Source organism: Chiloscyllium plagiosum, chromosome 18, assembly GCF_004010195.1.
Source record: "Chiloscyllium plagiosum isolate BGI_BamShark_2017 chromosome 18, ASM401019v2, whole genome shotgun sequence".
Classification (NCBI taxonomy): Eukaryota; Metazoa; Chordata; class Chondrichthyes; order Orectolobiformes; family Hemiscylliidae; genus Chiloscyllium; species Chiloscyllium plagiosum.
Window position 1 is genome coordinate 7,745,002 of NC_057727.1, and position 7,051 is coordinate 7,752,052.

The window sequence follows — 7,051 nt, forward strand, 5'->3', positions numbered from 1 at the left end:
GAGAGAATTTGGGCAGAGTACCAGCAATCCACCTCAGTCAAACATAGAACTCTCTATATGCAAAGTGTACTTTCTGGAGGACAGGTTAGCGATCGTGAATGGAGACCTCAACTGATTTTGCTCAGAGATTTGCAAATGAATTTCAGTGCTGATCTGGTTGAGATGTTGTTAAGATGGTTGCAAGTTACGGTTAATCAAATACAATTACAGCAAATGGCAGAATTTAAGCTAGAACTCTCATGATATGCACGGATCTGCATCACATCAGATGTGCACTAAATCCACAGTAGTCAACCACTATACTGAGGTGGGATATTTTGATCAGTCAGTTGATGAAGCTGGATTAAGTTAAAGGACTTAAAGCACTACAACTAGCGTTAGCACCTCGGCTTGGAGGGACATTCCATTTGGTGGGGGGGGGTTAGGTGTTAAACAAATCTTTCAGATTGAATTCCAGATATTATGTAGTACCAGGTGTTTGGGGTCAGCTGAAATGAACAGCAAAATTAAGTGAAAAGGTCAGAAAATTGCTGAAGAGCTTATGTTGCTGAAATATTTCATCTTTCACTCATCTGGACAAATGAAAGAATGTCTTATCTCAACTGATCACAGTTATTTATTCTCCAGGAGAACAGGCTGACAGACTGGTGAATCAACTTTGACCGGCCAAGATGGTATCATGGAAAATGCAAGCTCCCGCAACTACTGACAGAGCATATTGCAGCAGTGATGAAAGAACTCAATGACATCAGGCTCATCCGAGAAAACGGGATCTTTCTGGACAGGACCTTCAGTGAGGTTATTACACCTACCATACCAGAAGACGATGAGGAAGGTAGAGAGGAGACAAGTCCAAGAGACCCAGTGGAAGTACCTGTCAGGAACAGGTTGAATCTTTTGGAAACAGTAGAGACAGACGACACTGCCAGTCCACGAGGTGGTCAGGTCTGCCAATCAAACGTTGGCGTGGAGGCAGAGCAGAGGAGTCAGACATCACACAAAGCCGTGGTAATAGGGGACTCCATAGTGAGAGGAACTGAACGGGGTTGCGTTGGCAACAGGCAGGATTTAGGATGGTGTGTTGCCTTCCTGGTGCCAGGATTAAGGACATCGCAGACAGAGTGCAGGAAATCCTCAAGGGCGAAGGTGAAGAGTCAGAGGTGGTGGTACATGTTGGCGCAAATGACGTCGGGAAGAAGAGGAGGGACATTCTACAGCGGGACTTTGGAGAACTCGGAAGAAAGCTGAAAAGCAGGACGTCCAGGGTGGTTATCTCCGGTTTGCTTCCAGTTCCTTGGGCTGGAGAGGCCAGGAACAGGGAGATAGTGGACTTGAATGTGTGGCTGGGGAACTGGTGCAGGAAGCAAGGATTTAAATTCTTGGATCACTGGGGTATGTTTTGCGGTAACGATAAATTATACAAGAGGGACGGGTTGCACCTTAATAGTTGGGGGACCAGCATTCTGGCAGGCAGGTTTGCTACTGCACCACAGCTACGTTTAAACTAAGTAGCGGGGGGGGACAAACTGGATGTTTAAGAAAGTTGGAACAAGAGAAGTCAAGAAAGACAATGGTATCAATGGAGCAGAAAACTCAAAAAGGGATCATGCCGTAAGGTTGAGTGAAATAGGGATTGATAGGAAGGGTGAAGGCAGTAACAAATTAAAAATATTATGAATGCACGAAGCATTAGAAATAAGATGGATGAGCTTGAGGTTCATTTGGAAATTTACAATGTTGTGGGGATAACGGAGACGTGCCTTCAAGTGGACTGGGCTTGGGAAATGAATATTCAAGGCTATACGTGCTGTCGTAAGGACAGACTGATGGGCAGAGGGGGTGGGGTGGCCATGTTGGTAAGGAATGATATTCAGTCCCTTGCGGGGGAGGACCTAGAATCAGGGGATGGAGAGTCAGTATGGATAGAGCTGAGAAATTCTAAGGCTAGAAAGACCCTCATGGGAGTTATCTACAGGCCCCCAAACAGTAGTCTGGATGTAGGGTGTAAGTTGAATCAGGAGCTGAAATTGGCCTGTCGCAAAGATATTACTACAGTTGTTATGGGGATTTCAACATGTTATGGGGATTTCAACCCCATTTCTCTCAGCACCGTGGTTCCGAGGCGGGGTGAGGAGCCAGGGAGGTGGAGCTCCCACTCTCTCCTCTGAGCTCGCGCACACGGCTGGTTTCGGCTGGCCTGTGCTCTCGCACCCTTTCATCCGCGAGGGTGCTGCCCCGTCTGACCCGTCGGTACCGGGGTGTCTCGCTTTGTGGTCAGACGAGAGGCTGAATTGCCTAAGAGTTGAACCCGGCGCCAGGATTTCAACACTGGGAGAATCAGGGTGGTACTGGACCCCAAGAAAGGGAGTTTGTGGAGTGCCTCCGAGATGGATTTTTAGAATAGCTGGTGCTGGAACCTACCAGGGAGAAGGCAATTCTGGATCTGGTGTTGTGCAACGAACCAGATTTGATCAGGGACCTCGAAGTGAAGGAGCCATTATGAGGTAGTGACCATAATACAATAAGCTTTAATCTGCAATTTGAAAGGGAGAGGGTACAATCGGAAGTGACAATATTTCAGTTGAATAAAGGGAACTATGGAGCTATGAGGGAGGAACTGGCCAAAGTTCAATGGTGCAATACCCTAGCAGGGATGGCAGTGGAGGAACAATGGCAGGTATTTCTGGGTATAATGCAGAAGATGCAGGATCAGTTCATTCCAAAAAGGAAGAAAGATCCTAAGAGGAGGCAGGGGTGGCCATGGCTGACGAGGGAAGTTAAGAAACATATAAAGTCAAAAGAGAAAAAGTATAACATTGCAAAGATGAGTGGGAAAACGGAGGACTGGGAAACTTTTAAAGAACAACAGAGGATTACTAAGAAGGAAATACTCAGAGAAAAAATGAGGTACGAATGTAAACTGGTCAAAAATATAAAGGAGGATAGTAAAAGCTTCTTTAGGTATGTGAAAGGAAAAAAAATGGTTAAGACTAAAATTGGGCCCTTGGAGACAGAAACGGGTGAATATATTACGGGGAACAAAGAAATGGCAGAAGAGTTGAATTGGTACTTCAGATCTATGTTTACTGGGGAAGACACAAGCAATCTCCCAGGGGTAATAGTGGCTGAAGAACTTGAACTGATGGCAATTTATATTTGCCAGGAAATGGTGTTGGAGAGACTGTTAGGTCTGAAGGCTGATAAGTCCCCGGGACCTGATGGTCTATATCCCAGGGTACTAAAGGAGGTGGCTCTAGAATGCATTGGTGATCATTTTCCAATGTTCTATAGATTCAGGATCAGTTCCTGCAGGTTGGAGGGTGGCTAATGTTGTCCCACTTTTTAAGAAAGGAAGGAGAGAGAAAGCAGGGAATTATAGACCAGTTATTCTGACCTCAGTGGTGGGAAAGATGCTGGAGTCAATTATAAAGGATAAAATTACGACACATCTGGATAGGTCAGAGTCAGCATGGATTTATGAAGGGAAATCATTCTTGACTAATCTTCTGGAATTTTTTGAGGATGTAACTCTGAAGATGGACAAGGGAGATCCAGTGGATGTAGTGTACCTGGACTTTCAGAAAACCTTTGATTAAGTCCCACATAGGAGGTTAGTGAGCAAAATTAGGGCGGATGGTATTGGGGGCAAAATACTGACTTGGATTGAAAATTGGTTGGCTGATAGGAACAAAGAGTAGTGATAAATGGCTCCCTTTCGGAATGGCAGGCAGTGACTAGTGGGGTACCACAGGGGATCAGTGCTGGGACCGCAGCTTTTTACAATATACATTAATGATATTGATGATGGTATTAAAAGTAATATTAGCAAATTTGCTGACGATACAAAGCTGGGTGGCAGGATGAAATGTGAGGAGGATGTTAGGAGATTACAGGGTGACCTGGACAGGCTAGGTGAGTGGACAGATGCATGGCAAATGCAGTTTAATGGTGGCAAGAACAGGAAGGCAGATTATTACCTAAATGGAGTCAAGTTAGGTAAAGGGGCAGTACGAGATCAAGGTGTTCTTGTGCATAAGTCAATGAAAGCAAGCATGCAAGTACAGCAGGCAGTGAGGAAAGCTAATAGCATGCTGGCCTTCATAACAAGAGGAATTGAGTATAGAAGCAAAGAGGTCCTTCTGCAGCTGTACAGGGCCCTGGTGAGACCGCACCTGGAATACTGTGTGCAGTTTTGGTCTCCAAATTTGAGGAAAGACATTCTGATTATTGAAGGAGTGCAGAGTAGGTTCACGAGGTCAATTCCCGGAATGGCGGGACTATCTTACATTGGAAGATTGGAGCGACTGGGCTTATATACCTTTGAGTTTAGAAGGCTGAGAGGGGATCTGATTGAGATGTATAAGATTATTAAAGGATTGGACACTCTGGAGGCAGGAAGCATGTTTCTGCTGATGGGTGAGTCCTGAACCAGAGGGCACAGTTTAAAAATAAGGGGTAGGCCATTTAGAACAGAGTTGAGGAGAAACTTCTTCACCCAGAGAGTGGTGAGTGTGTGGAATGCGCTGCCCCAGGAGGCTGTGGAGGCCAAGTCTCTGGAAATTTTCAAGAAAGAGTTGGATAGAGCTCTTAAGGATAGTGGAATCAAGGGTTATGGGGATAAGGCAGGAACAGGATACTGATTGAGGATGATCAGCCATGATCATAATGAATGGTGGTGCTGGCTCGAAGGGAAGAATGGCCTACTCCTGCACCTATTGTCTATTGTCTATAATCAAAAAGATTCAAGGCATGGTCACATTTCTGTTTGTAGACAATGGGACACTGTGTAATGATGTTTATTACTTCTAACAGGTGTAAATGAGCCAAGTTACTAGCCTGGCTGATTTTTACTTCAAATTATTCTGGAAATGCAAAATATCTCAAAAATATGAATGACAGGTTAAGCAATACATTTCATGCTACCACTCTGTAGCCGGCATGGACGGGTTGGACCGAAGGGTCTGTTTCCATACTGTACATCTCTATGTGAATGGGATATTCTACTAACAGTTTCCCACATCAGTCTACAAAGACATACTGCTAATACATAATTACATAAAATGTATGAATTTACAATTGCATTTAAAATGCATAAAGTGCTGGTATAGTGCCAGGTACACACGCTATATGTTAAAGCAGCAGAGTGATTGAAATAAAGAACACATTCCTTCAGTTGTTGCTAATAAGCAGAGTTTGGACTATACTCAATCATGCTTGCAAAACCCAAAACAAAGTATGTTATATATGATTCTGCAATCGGGCAGCACTTGTTGAACGCTCCTGAGTATGTTAATAGATACATTCACAACCAAGTTAACTAGGCTGCACTGGCAATTTTTCAGCCAGAACTGACTTGTGAATGATTCAGTAGCCTTTTCTCCAGCAATTGTTTTAATCAATGGAAGTTCAGCATTCTTATGTTTGCTCTAATGGGCTCTCTTTTCAGCAAAATTCAAGTTCCATATTACCAAGCAATGAGCTGAAAGGAAGGTAGGAAAGTTGCAACAAGATTGCCTCTTTGAGCCTGTGAGTTCAAAATCAATCAAGGTCCTCCAGTTGGAGAGTATAAAGCCTACCATTAATGTGATATACTGTAACCTGTTGAACATGGATTGCCATGATACATGCACGGAATTAATGCTAAGCCAGTTCTATGCACCTGCATCATTATGGCATAAAATGGCAATAAAAAGCATATAAACACCAGAACTAGCTCCCAGAGACCTGCAGCCCAAATAGTGGTGAAGATGATGGGGAGAACATAGAGAAGCCTAGAATGCTGTCAGATCTACACAGTTTATTATTTTATCAGCTACTATGAGAAGACTGCACAACTATCTCTGACGGTACTCAACAATAATACCTTGAAACAGTTACTTTCCATACTACATTTAACTAATTGAACATTTTATTCAGGGAAAGTAACCCAATTCTATTTGCATGTCAAAGCAATTACCTATAAACGCAATGTGCCATAGTGTAAGCAAACAATTGGATAATTACTTTGCATAACCACAGGTTCCCTTCCAACAGCATTCACATTTACTCAGGTCTTAATGCTATGTATGTGACTTTTAAATTCAAAGTGAATTATCAATGGAACTGTGTTGGGGGAACATGGTTGCACTTGCCAAGTTCTGAATTGGGAGCCTAATATTACTTTCTCATTACTGGATGGTTTTCAATGCTGGAACTTGCGTAACAGAACATAGAAGAATACAGCGCAGTACAGGCCCTTCGGCCCTCGATGTTGCGCCGATCCAAGCCCACCTAACCTACACAGCCCACTATCCTCCATATGCCTATCCAATGCCCACTTAAATGCCCATAATGAGGGAGAGTCCACCACTGCTATTGGCAGGGCATTCCACGAACTCACGACTCGCTGAGTAACACGAACCCTAACATCTGTCCTATACCTACCCCCCCTTAATTCAAAACTATGCCCCCTTGTAATAGCTGACTCCATACGTGGAAAAAGATTCTCACTGTCGATCCTATCTAAACCCCTAATCATCTTGTACACTGTAATGTATCAGATCTGCTCATATCTATCCTGTGCAGCATAGACAAGCAGAAACTCTGAGGTGTTAGCCTGCAGTTCTACAGCTGCTTCCCAATTATTGTGTGATAAGTTCCTGGTGTTGAACCTACCAGTATGGGGAGAAGGCAAATACAAATCAACAAAAGGAAAAGTCACACTATTCTAGTCATAAGTAGGTGGCACTTGCTTACATTCATATTAGCTTGGGTAACTAGTGCTGAAGGTGTGAGTGCTACCACATTTATAATTACTCTAGCAATAATGCCACAACACAGCACAACAGCAGACTACTGAAAATGATTTCAGTGAGTTAAACTTTGGAGTCATAAACATCGCGATAGGTAATCAAATAACTTTAAGGTTGCACGATCTGGAATTTGTTAATGACAACCAAAGTAAATACATTCTTTAATAAAAATCTAGTGTAATTAAATTACTGGCTTGCTTATCACCCCTGTTTCAATAGAAACCTTGGCAAAGACAGAACTTCAGTACATCTTTCTTTGT